At 24.0% G+C, this 17,709-nt stretch overlaps 1 protein-coding gene and 1 non-coding gene across 3 annotated transcripts in view; both read left to right on the plus strand.

The window, feature by feature from the left end:
• LOC107444341 (uncharacterized) overlaps nt 1-17,709 on the plus strand; it is a 246,621-nt gene that overhangs the window by 18,382 nt on the left and 210,530 nt on the right. The gene's annotated exons all lie outside the window — the stretch shown is intronic.
• On the plus strand, nt 6,344-6,416 carry TRNAA-AGC (transfer RNA alanine (anticodon AGC)). Its single transcript has one exon. It is a non-coding gene; the product is annotated as a tRNA-Ala (tRNA).

Here is a 17,709-nt window from a genome sequence, read left to right on the forward strand (position 1 = left end):
TTTTAAATTTTTTTGAGTTTTACGTCCTTTGTATTTATTATTAAAATTAGCTTCAATCGCTAACTGCAGAAAAACTATAAAATAACGATAATTTTACCTTTTTTTTAACAAAAAAAATCTTTTATTTTTTAAAAATTTTCTTTATTTATTTGGTTTAAATTTCAATTTTATTTTTCTTTCCACTTTAGAACACGAAGCCCAATATAATTTCTTAAATTTTATAGATTAAAAAAAAAACAATATAAAAAAACAAGATAAATACATAAATAAATCTTTTACAGATAAAGATAAGAGGAACATACATAGGCAATAAAAATAACTATAACCACGTTTATTTATTATAAAATAACTATAAAACTTATCAGAATATGTTTGGAACAAATTATTTCTACTTCTTTCTCTAATTTAATACAAATTTATGCGTACATAAAGAAAATAAAATGAATTATCTCCTTTCAGCACGTTTATTTGTTCGATTGCGACACATAGAATAATTGTGAAGTTCGCCTGTAAAAAAGACATAAAATATTTATTGTGCGAGCCTTCGAACAATAAACTACTGTTTTCCTGAAATATGGCTAAGCCTTTTTTTTTTTTTAAATTTCTTATAAATTATTCAAAATTAACTAAGAAAAATCTACCTGTTTATGAATGCTGCATAAAAAGAATCTGCTTTTTATCTAATTCAATTGAATAGCTTAGCAAATATTCTAAATAATTTTATTTTAATTCAATTATATTATTTCTACTCGCATTAATTTGTTTTAATCTTTAATTTTCCCGTCATCCATTGAAATGTTTTCTCGCAGACTTTCCGAACGCTTTGTTTACACAATATGCGTAGAAAATAATACATTCTTTTGTGTCACTCTTTCTGTTTACATTGCTCGGAGTTTCAATTTTTATTCACGAATTAAAATTTTAAATTTATTTTTTGATTTGATAATTTTAATAATTTAATGACACCTTCATATTTTTTATTTGTATACTGATTTATAACTATTGAGATCATTTAACGATTGTAGAATAATTATTATTTGACTTACGTGAAAATTTCAATTTACTGCAAGTTAATTTAAACTTTTTAATGTATCTTTTTATTTCTAAATTTTAATGGTTTACTCACTTTGCAACTTACTAATTTACAGATCTTTTAGGCTGGTTGATGAATTGATTGATTGATTGATTGACTAATATAAATATTTATTAATACATATTTCATCATACATTTTATAGTAATTGATTGAAACTGATTGATCACTTAACGTATATTTTTCCCTACACTTATACACTTAACGTATATTTACTATACATCATAAAATTGCAATAAATCTCCTTTTATGTTCTAAAAATTCAATCATATACTAAATGTGATAAATTTAATTTTCTTTAGATTCTAAAAATTTAGATTATTTATATTTTTTAAAGCTAGCTACTTTTAATTTGTAAGAAAATGTAATTATTTACCTACTACCATATTCTAAATCATATCATATCATCATCCAGTGATCTACTACATGTGATAAAACTACGAAACATTTACCTTCAAATTATAAAATTTAAATCATTTATATTTTTGTAAAATGAAAAAAAATTGAACATTAAAACAAAAATTTTTTTCTAACTATTTGTTAAAAAATATGATTATTTAATACTACGTGTAACTGTTACGAATTAATTTAAAATCAACCAGAAAAATGTGCTATCAGCAAAAACATTCTTAATTAAAAGCTTTTGGAATATTTAATCCTGACAAAATTAATAAAATAAGAATCAGAACTTTTTGTGTCGAATCTAATTAAGTAAAAAACATAGATTGTAAATGAAAAATAAATCTTACTGTTTCCGAAGATTTTATCCATATAGTTTGTTTTTAAATAACCGATAATCGGATGACCGATTGTATAAATCAAAAGAAATCTTAATGCAATGAAACTTGTTTTATATTACTTCAGGGCGGATAGTTTTCCGGTTGCAGTTAATTAAGGAGGAGAAATTTTGTCACGCAACAAAAATATTTCTTTATTGTTTCAATAAAAGAAAAACGTTTAGGATTATTAGTCGTTTGCAAACAGATCTAGTTTCGGAGAATAAATCAGGCTACATAAATAATTATTCTTTGTTAAGAATCTTTTATAATTCTAATTTTTAAATGAAGATGTAAAATATCATGCCAATTACTTTGTTTCGTTCATTAAATTAATTAATTTCTTGGTAAGAGTAAAACAACATGAACTATCATATTTGTTCTTAAGCTTTTTTAACTCGTTTCTTTTGAAAAAGAAAATATGAAAACGATAACAATGAATGAAAGATTTCAGTTTAAAATAGTTTGATTTGAAGCTACCTATGAAAAAAAAAAACAATTAATTTAATCTTAAGAGACTTCTGTTATAAAACTAATTATGCAAACCGGAAACAATTAACATTTATTAATTGAATCAGAATTCAGTTACAGTATTTAATACTCAAAATATATGCAATAAAGTTCTTAACCTATTAATTTATCATTGCTTGTTTTATTAATCGTATAATGAATTAATTCTCATTTATATTTAATGCCAGAAGTGTTTAAAATAATTTCTCTTGTAAATTTAATCTGAATAATCTAATAAATAGAATAAATTTAAAAGAAATTTAAAATTTGTTGTTAAAATTTTTATTTTTTAAATAAGATATTTTAAATAATACAGTAATTTCAACCTTTTTTTTTGTGTGTATATTACTGAATATCTAGTAACTCAATTTTGCTTCATTTTTCTTTAGCTGTGTTGACTCTCTTCATTACATTTTTTTAAAAAATAATATTCCAAATTCCTTTATTTCTGCTATTTCATTGCTAATTGCTTAAAATGCTTATTAAAATTTATATAAGTGATCTTATTAAGCTGCCGTTTCCTCATATATATATATATATATATATATATATATATATATATATATATATATATATATATATATATATATATATATATATATATATATATATATATATATATATATATGTTTTATTAATGTTACTTGTTTTATATTATTAGTTAATGTCCACTATTTTTTAATTTTAAAACGTTTTACTTTTTATTTAGTAATCTGCTACAACTTTTTGGTTGAAAAATAGGAAACTTGCTATTTAATTAAGTCATTGTGCTATATTATGGAACACCTAATTTCTAACTTTACTTTGTAGAACTACAAGCTTGCTTAATTTACTACAGCTGCGCTTTAAACTGCATCGAAATCAATGCACAGATTTTTTAAAATTTTTATTTATAATTCTGCATCAATTTATTTTCTTTGAATTTTTTAAAGTTACTGAAGTTAATAACCAGCGATGCAGAAACATAAAAATTTTGATTTTTTAGTAAAACTCTTTGCCAAAAAGATTATCAATCCAAGAGACTAGAAAAATTTAAAACTGTCATTTCAAAGTACTCCAAAAATATCAAATCCTAGCTCCAAATTTCTTCCAAACACATAAAATTTGCTTTTCTAAACTGTTTCAAAAATTGATTTGGTTCAAAGTACCAAACATCTAATCACATCGCTGATAAGCTCCTCTACTTTTTCCTACTCTGAATGAAAAATCACATTAACCCTTTAACTTACATGAGTGAACTGCTACAATAATGAGTCAACTGCTCATTATTCAAGAACATTAAATTAGACAGATTTAATCTAACAATTAAAAACAAAAAATCGATACACACTGCATCAGTTCTTAAATGCCTAATAAAGTGTAAAACAAGCCCCCAATGTTATACAAAAATGAATAAAAATGTATCAAACATTTTTTTCTCTAAAAAACAGAGAAAAAAAAATTAATTACAAACGCCACATGTCCTCTTTATATATATTATTGCCCTTTTCCACAGCGCGTTGTCCGTATCACTCAACAATAATTGGGTGTGAAATTAGTCGAATTTGCATTAACGCCAAAATCATTACAGTTATTAAGCTTAATTAAGGAAATAGGAGTCATTTAGTGTCGTCTCAAAATGTCTTTCCTGCGCTTGATTAAGGCGCACATAACGAATTAATTTGCGGAGTTTTTAACTAGAAGAGTGGCAACAGTGGATTAATGCGTAATGAAAACCATTGGACTGAGAATTCCAACTTGAAAAGGGAAATCAGCAAAAGGACGAAGACACTTTTTTTCCTTTTCTCTCTTTTTCGGCTGACAACTACATTTTCCTTTTGTTAGTTTATATGGTGTAATTTGCACCATCTGTTTCGATTAAAAAAATAATGTTAGATATAATTATTTGGAATTATCAGAATGGTCGCTGTGGGATTGTGTATCATAAAACATGTAAATCTCCACCAATAAACAAATTGTTACTGTTTATTCAGTTGAATACTTTTCAAAAAGTTACTGAGGAAAAAAAAAAATCGTGGTTTAAAAATAACAGATGTTTGAAATCATTTTACTAGAAAATTATTAAATCAAAGGCGATAAAATTAGGTTGCTTGGTAGCCAAACATATAAGACTCAGAAAAACGGTGTCAAAACTTTAAAATAAATGCAAACATTTTACAAAAAATATTAATTCTATGTAAATTAAAGTAACTTAGCGAGCACTTAAGCAATTTAAATATATACATAATATTGTCTTATGATATTTATTTTAAATAAATAAGTGGATAATAAATAATAAATGTATAGATGATAATTTTTTTTTTAAATAAATAGAAAATATTTTCTTTCTCCCTTTTTTTCGGTTGGCAATTACATTTTTCTTTTGTTAGTTTATATGGTGTAATTTGCACACACAAGACTCTAAAAAACGGTGTTAAAACTATGGAATAAATTCATACGTTTTTAAAAAATATATTAATTCCATGCAAATTTAAATTACTTAGCGAGCAACTTATACAAATTAAATCTATAAATATTTAACTTAAATTATAAAGTTTGTTTTTTCCTTACTTTTTTTAAGCGAATGCTTGAAATTGCTGATAATATTTTGAAATGTTCCGTAAGTAGTCTTTTAGTAATTGAAATAAAATTAAAAGTTTACTTAAAAAAAAAAAAAAAAGGACTACATTGAATTACTTACCTAAATTTTATATTTTAGTACATGTTTTATTGTTTTCAGTTTGCCTAAAAATATTTAACCAAAAATCTCCAATATTTTCAAATCAGCTTGATACTTTTTAGACTAATTATAACCAGCACTCAGTTGTTATTACTCAAGCTGTGAGCTCATTTAAAACGGTATAAAATAAATCGAGCTAATAAGGCAATGGATTACATATTTTCTAATCAGCCTCAAGGTAAATGGGTTCATTGAAGTAGGCCAAAATATAGCACGCTGATTAGAAAATACTACCCTATATATTTTGCAATTAGCCTAGCGCATTACGGCTGCTGTTCGCTAAGGACCGGATGTTCCAATTAGTCTATGACGTGTATTATCATTTATCATGAGTTGGGCATAGGCGTGTATTAGATATATGTAAGTATAAAAGAGCTGTGGGTCTTTTGGGATACAGCTTTCGCCTCCCAATAAGGTTCACCCAGGTCCAATCCCAGCAGTGGTTGCTTGATAAGAATTCGGCTCCCGGCTTGCACCGATCACAGTTTTGACGCAAAATATCATCAGTAGTAGACAAATCATGGGTTAGAATCCCCCTGAAGTCGGGCTAACCGTTGAAGCTTTTCGTGGTTTTCCTTTCCATGTAATGCAAATGGGAATTTGCTCTATCAAAAAGCTTTCCGAGAAGGCTAGTTTGCCGTAATGCTAGATCATGAAATTCTCTTGTCTTCTGAGTTGGGTTCAAAATTACAAGGCTACGGAGATGAACGTTGATAGTCGTAAACTCAAAATTGGGTCGGTTGTTAAACGCTGGTTATAAAATAAATAAATAATTAAGAAAATAAATAAATAAATAATTAAGAAAATAAATAAACAAAAAAATATATATGTATATATATGCATAAAACTTTTCTGCGGCTATAAACTATAAAAACACTAAATTTTTTTTTTTGATCAGAAAAAATTGCATTGCACAGCAATTTTGACCTCAAACAATTAAGCAACGACTAATAATTTAAAACAGCCAATAACGAAGTAATATTTAAAATAAATAGATAATTCATAAGCCATCAGCTAATTAATGCTGATAAGTATGTGTTTCATTACAAAGTAATTTTGAAAGTAATTCACACACGTTTAGAATGCTTAATTTATCATCATTTAAAGTGGGTTAAATTTCGTTACTAAACACTACGTCAATCACGATGATGTCGTTTCTTCATTTTCCTTTACCTACCTGTTATTCGGGCTTTTTCTCGACCTATTTAATTAGCAATCACACCTGTTCTTACTTTATTGAAAACGAAGGGGGCGTAGCTCAGATGGTAGAGCGCTCGCTTAGCATGCGAGAGGTACCGGGATCGATACCCGGCGCCTCCAATTTTTTAAAAATCTCTCATATCTTTAAAGCTGGTCCTAAATAATTCAAATTATTGGTTCCAAACCTTTTTTCGATTCATCGCCTACTTTGAAAGTTAAATAATCCTCTTAAAAAAGGAAGAAAAAAAAATATAAATAATTTACTAAATAAACAAATATAAATAATTTAGCAAGTATAATTAATAAAACTTTATACCGTTTTATCCTATCTCTTTTTATTTCTTAAGGTAATATGCTAAGAATTTTTTAAACTTATTTTCTTAGATTCTTTATGAGTGTATCATTTATGTGTGTTACATATCTATTAAATACTAATGTTATTTATTTTATCTTTTAAGTGAGATTTAATTTATTAAAAAAAAATCATAATTATTATATATTAAAAACCTACTCTTGATTTCTCTAACTTTTTTAAGATTATCAATTATAAAAGTTCTTGCTGTCATTTATTAGCTATCCAAAACAAATACACTACAACCTTATCAAACTTGTCTCCTTCATAAATAAAGTTTTTTTGTCTTCGCATAAAAACCGAAACTAATGATTAGTATATCAAAAACTGATCGAGAGGACCCCTCCTTTTTTTTTTTACTTCATTCTATTGTTACTTAAACACGTGTCAAAAAAAAGTGAAGTTCTTGAAATGACTTTTGACTTGATGCTTGTTTTTGTGCTGTCAGAAAATATGCTAATAACAAAAATTAAGTTGTACTAATTTTTATAAGTTTTTTTACTGTATTATCTCAACTTCCTGTCACTCAAGTGTAAAGTCGGGCTACTGAAGTAGTCTTTATAGAAAGAGAAAGAGATAGCGGATATTGATAGGAAAGATAAATAGCATTATATAACTTTTCTTTGTATAAGACGTGAAATGTCTTTTTCGAAATCACTTAAAGAAAATAGCAAAATAGTTGCATTTTATAAATATTTGCCAACATTTATATTACAAATCTGAATTTCTATTTGTTCTCTATTATCCGTAACCGCTTTCTGATAGTTATTTCTGAAGTCTAATCGATAATTTCGATTATAACATGTTTTTATACTTATTATTTGACAGTTATATGTAATTATTTTTTGTTAATTAATATTTATTTTAATTTCATATCAGTCAATTTGCTTAATGTGAAAGTTAGAAAGTCGTCTTTTTATAAAATAAAATTTAAAAAAAAATTTTGATATTAACATAAATGATATTTATATTTAAGCTGGTTTGTTTTGTTAAATCTAAAATTTCGTTATCAAAAAACTCTACAAATATTTTGTATGCATATTATACAAATTTGAATTTCAAATTTACATAAAATAAAGTAGTTTGTCTATGTTATTCGCGAAAGCTTTCTCCTAGTTTTTGATGCTTGTTTATCAATCATCGCAAATATTATACATTTTATTATCGATTATTTTAAAATTATATTTAATTTTATTAATTTTATTAAATTAATTTTTAATTTTATTAAATTATATTAATTCTATTTATTATTTTTTTATTCATTTCTGTCAGAAATTTAGTTTTTTGTATTTAATAATTTTATTATAATTAACTTTAATGTTATTAATTTTTATTACGTTATTTTATATGTTTTATTATGCATTCATAGTTTATTGTTGTAAAATGGTAAAAAGTACTGTCACCGTGAGTGCCGACACGTTTAACGTGAAATTCATTTTTGCCGTGAATTATTACAGAACAAAAAATACCGTAAATTTTACAGTAATATCTACTGTAAAAATCACTGAATCACTGTAATTAAATAAATATTACTGCAATAACTACGATGTAAAATTTTATGGATTTTACGTGGAATTTTTTCCAGGACAGAAGCTTTTGAAGCATGCGGATTAGCTTTTAAAGATTTTTTATTCAATTTACGTAGTTTTTATAATAGCATGTAGATAAGGTTATATATATTTAAAGATCATATAGGGGAAAAAAATGGTTGCTATTGCTGTCTTGGAGTAAACTACGCCTCTTTAAGTTTTAATTCATTTACTTATAAAATAATAAATATTTTTAGCACTCACGATTTCTTGGTACAATGGTAAGCTATCTGTATTCTATCTGAGAGAGTGGGGTTTCAAACCCCATTTTAGACATTTGATTTATAAATCTGGATTTTTGATCTAAAAGAGATTGAAAACTATTTAGAATGTTTTGTTCAATATATAAATTATAATTTTTTAATTTAAATTTATTTCTTTACAAAATGTTAACTTTACATTATAACATGAAAAATTATGATTTAATGAATTATAAATGAATTATGAATGATTATGATTAATATTTGTAAAAATTAATTTTTTACAGATGGTTAAATTGGTTGAATTATTATTTCTGAAAATATTTGGAAAATACTCTTGACTACAGGAAGTAAATAGAATTTAAATAATCTTAATAAATACACTATCATTTTTGCAGATTTCTTCAATATATTTTTATGAAAATACTGTTGAGTCACAAAATTAGATATACAATATTTTTACGGGAAAAAAATAATAATTTTTTGTTTCAAAACCTGCAATAACAAAAAAATGAATAAGTAAATAAGCAAAATTTCTATGAACACGAAACGAGAACTTAACTATTTTCCGCCATGAAAACTGAAATTAATCATAAATAACTAAATTTAATTAAAATAATGATACTGAACAACTAAAAACAATTACTTAATTTCATATACCTGCATGAGAATTTTTTTATTTATTTAAGTATTTATATGTTCGCATATTCAGTAAAGTTTGAAAACGCCTAGAGTTGGTCTTAAGATAACATGACTCAATTATTATCATTTATATACTTTAAACAATCATTTTGCTGAGAATTTATTTCAATTTCATATGTTAGATTGTACGTATTATTTAATTCTTAAGAAATCAAATGTTATCAGGCAATATTTTTAACAATCAAATATTAAAGAGACATATTTCTTTATTTTAAATTTAAAGGAAATAAGAAAATAATTTTCGCATAACTGAGCAATCTTTACAATTTTAATTACTAATTCCTAACTAAAGCAAAAAAAAGAAAATTGTATTTGCTAATTTTTCTTTGTTTAAATGTAATGCACAAAACCTTAATTGCATAACAAATGTATCAACATAATAACAAATAGGTCAAAAAATCTTAATTAAAAGAAGGCTGCCATTTTTCTTATCTTTAAACGTATTACATTTTTAATAGAATAAGCATCCTTACATTTTTAATCGCGAAAGAATAATTAAACAAAAAAATAGTTTAGAAAAGGGTATGATAGAGTTAAAAGAGTATTTAAACAAATTATCAAAATATAATCAGCCTAAATAATTTATAAATTAGCATTTATTTTGTTATAGGGCTGTCGTAATTATAAAAATGCTTATGTATTACGTAAGCGAGTACATCTAGTTTTTCCAACGTAAGCTCAAATTTTGTTGACAGAAACTACACTCATTAACCAATTTGTTTTAATTTTCTCTTTAATTATCATTATCTAATCATTTTTTTTAAAGTATTATAATTCATTTTAAATACTTTTGGTAGTCTTAAGAAATTTGAAATATGTACTACGATAGTATAAAATAAGATTGTGACTATTTAAATTAATTTCAGCTTTCCACCCCGTTTTAGATTTGTATTCGAAATATTTTTACTATGCAGATTGTCTGTTAGTAAAACGAAAACGAAATTTCTTAACTCTAAATATTTTTTTTATTGTGCACTATGTTTTTAAACAACTTATTTACATTAATGAAAATGGCATTTTAAATAAACTGAATGGATATTTGAAACAAGTAACCGCTTCTTCGCTACGCCTGATAGAGTGACGAGGGCTCTGTTCAATTTAGGCGATTTTTTTTTGCGTAAATTAATTCTAAAATTTAAGACACGGATTTCTCTACTGTGCTTAACGCAGTCTAGCCGCGTTTGGCACTATGCCAACCAAACGTCAGTGCTAATGAATATCGGATGTTCACGCTATAATCAGGTGTTGTTTCAATGCTTAAATATTCAAAACATCTGTCATTTTATAGTTGAATAATAAAAAATAAAAAAAAAAATGTATTTTTTTCGCCAATTTTTTGTTCGGTTCTTACAGTCATGGATAATCAATGTCCGGATAATCAAGATAAAACCATATCCTCTTCTCTTCAACTCGTCAAACACTTTCTTTTATCTCAATACAAAAACCTTATCCGGTATGGAAATATAATTAATTTTTTCTACCTAGATTAATTGTGGAGATAAAAAATAACTAGTTTTTTTATATTTTTTATTCCCTTCACCTGAAGTAAAGATATAAGGTGCTCGTCGTTCCACGCCAGAGAATTGTTTTCGTTTGATCTGTCTTGACCTTACAGGTTTTTATTTTCCTTTTTTTTTTCTCTTCTAAGAAAGTCAGAAGAGAAAAAAGATATTCTTTGTCAAGCCTCTGAATGGGTCGCTATTCAGTGTGCCTGGCGATCATTTGTCAAGGCACCTGGGCGTGTTTTAAGCTGTTAAAAGGAAAAGTAGGCACAGCTGAACTCACCTCATGGCAGTTCAAAATAACCCTTGACCAATGGTCAGTTTCCTGAAGACCTCATATTTGGCATAAATCATATTTTTGACGGCCAACCCTTTCCCATAATTTAACTCTCGCAGCCAATTCTGGTTCACCTGGAGGTTAATATTTGTAGATAATATTAAAAGTTATCCGAATATGTTATTTGACTCCTATATTTATTTCTCATATTCTACTATTTTATCTACAATTTGTATTCTACTATTATATTCTTCTCTCATATTCTACTATTTTATATTCAGCACATTAATTCAAAAATTTATTTTATTGGAAAAATGATAAAGGAAATAATTAAAAAAATATTTAAATGATAAAAGAAATATTTTTAAATGATAAAAGAAATATTTAAATGTTAAAATAAATATTTAAATGATAAAAGAAATATTTAAATGTTAAAAGAAATATTTAAATGATAAAAGAAATATTTAAATGATAAAAGAAATATTTAAATGATAAAAAAATATTTTTAAATGCTAAAAGAAATATTTAAATGATAAAAGAAATATTTAAATGATAAAAGAAATATTTAAATGATAAAAGAAATATTTAAATGATAAAAGAAATATTTAAATGTTAAAAGAAATATTTAAATGTTAAAAGAAATATTTAAATGATAAAAGAAATATTTAAATGATAAGAAATATTTAAATGATTAAAGAAATGTTTAAATAATAAAAAAAATATTTTTAAATGTTAAATTAAATATTTAAATGATAAAAGAAATATTTAAATGTTAAAAGAAATATTTAAATGATAAAAGAAATATTTAAATGATAAAAAAATATTTAAAGATATCGAAATTTGAGATTTGACGCTAACCAGAAGCCACACTACTTTTATGTATTTAATACTTTAATTATAAAGTTTGCTTTTTTCAAAATCTTTGTGAAAGAGATATAACAGATATTAAAAGTAATCGGAATCTCCGATTTTGAAACTAAATAAGTGCGATTCTATTATTTGGTGTATAATATTTTAAAACCAAATTTTGAAAGAAATATTTTAATGATGAAAGAAATATTTAAAAAATATCGGAATTTGACATTTAACGCTGACCAGAAGCCACACTACTGTTTTATATTTAATGCTTTAATTATGAAGTTTACTTAATTTCAAATCTTTGTAAAAAAGGTATAACAGATATTAAAAGTAATCGGAATCTCCGATTTTGAGACTGAACAGGTGCGATTCTATTATTTGGTGTTTAATATTTCAAATTACAAATTTTTTGTAACTTGTTAAAAGTAATGTTACAAAAGCATCAATAGGTACCAGACTCTAAAATTTGAAGCTGAACAACTGTCACGCTGTTATTTTATATTTAATACTTTTAATTCAATTTGTTTTCTTCTAAACTTTAGTAAGAGACACAAGGTTATTATACTCAAATTTTGTTTATAAAATACCTTTAAACAGTTTTTTTTTAATAATATACTGTCATTTTAGGGTGATGTTTTTTCATAAGTTTAACGTTATTATTTAAAAAAATTAGATTCCATAATCATTAAATTGCATCTTGTTTCGAATTCCTGTATGAGATATCGTTGATAAATGACATGCTATTTTCAATTTAATTATTAGAAAAATCTTTCAATTATATGCTATTTGTTTTTTTTAATCAAATGGTAATTGATTTGTATGAGGTGTTAATAATTGAAGTGTATGCAATTTTTTATTATCAAAAGTGCAATGCATGTACTTTTTTAAAATTATTAATACGGAATTAAATTTGGTTAAGTTGTTTGTGAACTTTTGAGTAGATATAACAGTCTCACATAAATGTCACCTTATACGGAGAAGAAAATTCTGATAAAATTTGCCCAATGTAACGGCAATAGTAATGGCATTTCTTGCATTATAATAATAATAATAATAATAATAATTCTGGTAAAAAGACCAAAATGTACGGTATTTAAGTCATTCATTTGGTCATATTTCTGTTCGTATAGTAACGGAATACCGGAAATTCTGGTTGTTCATATTACTATACATTTAAAAAATATATAAAATTGAAAAGTAAATTTAACCGGAAAAAATAGTTTTCATGCCTTGTTTTATAGAATCATGGAAAAATTAATAAATTTTACTACGTTTGCAACCAAACAGCATAGTAAGAAAACCATATTTTATTATTTTACTAAAAGTCATTGCTAGCGCAATTCGATAAAAATTTCCAATGCTCCCATAGAGCTAAAAACGTGGTAAATTTAACTATATTCTAGCAGTTTTGCCTATATTTTTTTTCCATTAATTTCACAATTTTATTTAAATTAAAAAGTGTTCGAATTGCACATGCGCGTACAACATGAGTTTTACCAAAATTATTTAATATTATTATTTTTTTGCAAAAATTATTCACATATTGTTTTTTTGATGTGCATGAGTGCTTACTACATTTAAACATCGTTATAAAAGTTCTCTATGTTCTAAATGAATTGTTTAATCCATAAATATTTAAATTGCAGCACTAAACACATTTTTATAGCAAAAGGATTTATAGAAAAACGAAAGACAACTTTATATTATTAATACATTAATAAATATTCGAACTCATCGAAAATGTATTTCGTTAAAATATCATGTATAAAATATTTACTAAACAATTATGGACATTGTACTTTTTTTTTTACAAAAACACTTGCGTCAATATAAGGTCAATGAAAAATAAACATTATTTAGAGATACCAAAATTATCATGCGTTAAAATTTTATTTAGATTTATTTATTATGATTCGTTATATTATCATTTTTACGTATTATAAAATTTTTCTCCGTGACAAAAAGTCCTTTTGGTACACTAAAGGTTATAGCAATATTTTTGTATAATAACTTTTTAGCGACGCAAAAAGTTTATGTATCAATATTATTTTCATAGGTTTTGATTGCTCTGCGGAAATGTCGTCATACAGGTTTTAAAACTATTTTCGATAAATTTTTCTGAAACTTACATCAATGTATGATAGCAAAGAAACATATAGTAAATATTCATAAAATAAACATATTGTAAATACACATAAAATAAACATATAGTAAATATACATAAAATAAACATATAGTAAATGTACATAAAATAAACATATAGTAAATATACTTAAAATAAACATATAGTAATACAAAAAATGTTTCCTTTTAGCTCGAAAATGTTACTATAAGCAATCTATCAGCTATATATATAATTTTAAAAACTTTCTATGTAAGTTATAGAAAAATAAACATTAAATATTTATACGAAAATTATGATGCGTTTTTTTTTTTTTTTTTGTCTTCGAAAGTGTTACTATAAATAATCTATGAGATATTAAGTCATTTTATGTTACTGGAAAATAAACATTACAGACCAAAACAAAAATTAGAATATCTCTTTTTTTTCTTTCCCCTCAACAATGTTACTGTAAGCAATCTATGAAATATTTAAGTTATTTTATATTAATAGAAAATAAACGTTATAGAACAAAACAAAATTGAGATACTTTTTTTTCTTTTCTCTCATCAATGTTACTATAAATAACCTATGAAAAATTTTTTAACTCTTAAATCAATGTACGTTATTGTTAAATAAACATTATATAGTAATACGAATAGTTTTTTTTCAAATGAAGCACTTTCTAAACTTAAATAATTCCAAACTCAATAAAACTAAAGTCATCGAAAAATAAACATTAAATAACGATATGTCTTTTATTCCTAACCATTTCTCTCCCCCCCCCCTTTTTTTTTTTACCTCTTTTTCTTTTCAAAGAGGCAACACGGAGTGGCAGCGGAAAAAAAATATGTGACGCTCCTTATTTTTTTTACTCCCTCTTTCTCTCTTTTATTTCGTTTCAAAACTCTAAAAAGCTTTTCTGAGGTGGTCAGTTCTTGTGGACGAAGGAAAAGTTCAAAGGTCAAACCTACTTTCTTTCTATTTACTTCATATACGATTTCTAATTCATTTTTTTATTTTTTATTTTAACATTTTTTTTCCATCTAAGTAAAATGATGAAATCAAAAAAGATCCAACTTAATTTTAATTCGGATAAAATAATTTTTATATGACATTATCATTTAAGGGTGCAGTAGAATCTCGATTTTCCGTTTGCTGTTGGAAAAGAGGAAGCGGAAAATCAAAATCGTCGAGAAATCAGTACACCTTTTCAAACCGATTTTTTAATTGTATAAACATTGAACAGCGATTTAAATTATTTAAAATAACTAGCAATATAATAATGTCTAAAAAACACTTACTTGCTTCGTATTTTGGATCAAAAATAAAAATAATACAATATCACAAAAATGCAAAAGTTTTTTTTTTCTTTTTAAACAGAAAATTAATTTAATTGAATTGAATTCGTTGTTCAGTTGTTTTAAACTATACTAATAAATAATAAAATATTATTAGAGTATTATTGTTTAAAAAATATTTTACATAAGCATATTGGTAATCAGCTTGCTTATACTTCAATAAGGGAGAAGCCACAAAAAATTTCTCCAAATTATTTAGCTATATTTTAATAGCCTTTTATTAATAAAATGGAATACTTATAAATGTATATAAAATATCTTTTTCTAAATAGTTCTTTTTCTCTCTTTTTTTTTTCTTTTGATGCTCATCACACTATTGTATTGGCATATTTTTATTTGGTTGCATTGATACAAAATTAGAAAGCACTATTTTGCGGATATAATCGTGTGAGCTGACGACAAGATTACAACTTCTCGTTTTTTGTGTTCAGGCTTTTTTTTTTCCAGTGATTTTTTTATTTTAAAGCATTTTTTTCCACTTTTTCCTTTTGAATTTTTATTTTTGTATTTTTATCTTATAATATGGGTTCTACTTATTAGCAGCTCATGCGCAGCTAATAAAACTTAATAAATCTTAAATTCTTAATTTTTCTTTGAAAGTTTCAATATATATATATAAATATATATTTTTAAGTTAAAAAATTAGAAAATATGGAAAATAATAAATATTAATGACAAGCAAGGAATAAAAATTATTAAAATGAAATTATTTTTTAAAAATATTTCGAAATTGTTTTATTTAGCTAAAAAAAAGGAAATCCGCAAAACAAAATAAGGAAAAGATATAATCTCATCATCAGCTCACACGATTATATACTCAAAAAGAAGTGCTTTCTAATATGGTATTAATATAGCCAAATCAAACTATATCAATACAGTAGTGTGAGGAGCATTTAAAAAAATTGAAACGAAAATGGAACACATTAAGTAAAAAATATATACGAAATAAAACATATTAAGCAAAAATCATAATAAGCATAATAATAAATCTTATTAATTTTCTTAGCTTTTTTTCTTTTTCATTTTTGTCTTTATTGAACTATGTATATATATATATATATATATATATATATATATATATATATATATATATATATATATATATATATATATATATATATATATATATATATATATATATATAAAGAAAGAAGAAAAATTATAGACATATGAAAAAAAGGGGGTGGGAAATAATAAGTAAAAAAATAACAAACAACAGTTTATTAAAAGAAAAAAAAAATAAATAAAAAATAAAATGTCAATTAAAAAACCGGAAAAAAAAGATATAATCTTTTCTTCAGCCCACACGATTATATCCGCAAAACAGAGTGCTTTCTGATATTGTATCAATAAAGCCAAAGCAAAATATATTAATACAATAGTGTGAGGAGCACTCAAAATTTTTTTTTATAAAAATAACAACAAATAAAATAGATCACAAAAATTAAAAATAAGTAAAAATAACATGTAAAAACAGATAATAAAATAAAATAAAAAGAAAAAACATTATTGTTAGAACTTATTGTTTTTCTTAACTTTCTTAGTGTTTTCTTGTATTTATTTATTATATATATATATATATATATATATATATATATATATATATATATATATATATATATATATATATATATATATATATATATATATATACATATATATATATATATATATATATTATGTAAATTATTATTTTTCAAACTATTTTAAAGATACACTGACTATGAAAAATAAACTATGAATATATATATATATATATATATATATATATATATATATATATATATATATATATATATATATATATATATATATATATATATATATATATATATATATATATATATATATATATATATATATGTATGTATATATATATATATATATATATATATATATATATATATATATGTATGTATATATATATATATATATATATATTGAGGAGGTTCAATCACCTATAAATGTTTTTCTTTATTTTTCTTTAGCTGTTGCCAGAAATGATCATGCTCTTAAAAGTTATTATAGAGAAAATAATTATTATTAAATAATTTATGTATTGCAAGAAAAATAAAATTGACTAGTATAGTATATATTTTCAAAACCCCTTCAGCAAAGAATGGAACAACCTTTTTTCCATTTCCTCTTTCTTTCTTATGCCTTATTCCATTTTTATTATTCCGTCAAACCACTCCTTTCTTAAAGTGTTTTTTTCTCTCTTCTTTTTTTTTCTTTTTTTTCTTTTTCTGATACCTTTATCCAAACCCCATGACTGCACTTTTTCCTATTCTATTTATCGCCAATATTGTTTGCTACCGTTTCCACAGGCCTTTTATATTCTGTGACAGGGCCATCTTTTCACCAATTCTTTCTTTCATTACTTTGCTATTCCAAAAGAAGTAAAATATTTAGGTCTTTTGATGGCGTATTTTAGGAACAACTTAGTGAACTGGAATCAAGCGAATAAAAAA

Source organism: Parasteatoda tepidariorum, chromosome 4 (assembly GCF_982258835.1).
Source record: "Parasteatoda tepidariorum strain Cologne lab strain chromosome 4, Ptep-v5.0, whole genome shotgun sequence".
Lineage (NCBI taxonomy): Eukaryota > Metazoa > Arthropoda > Arachnida > Araneae > Theridiidae > Parasteatoda > Parasteatoda tepidariorum.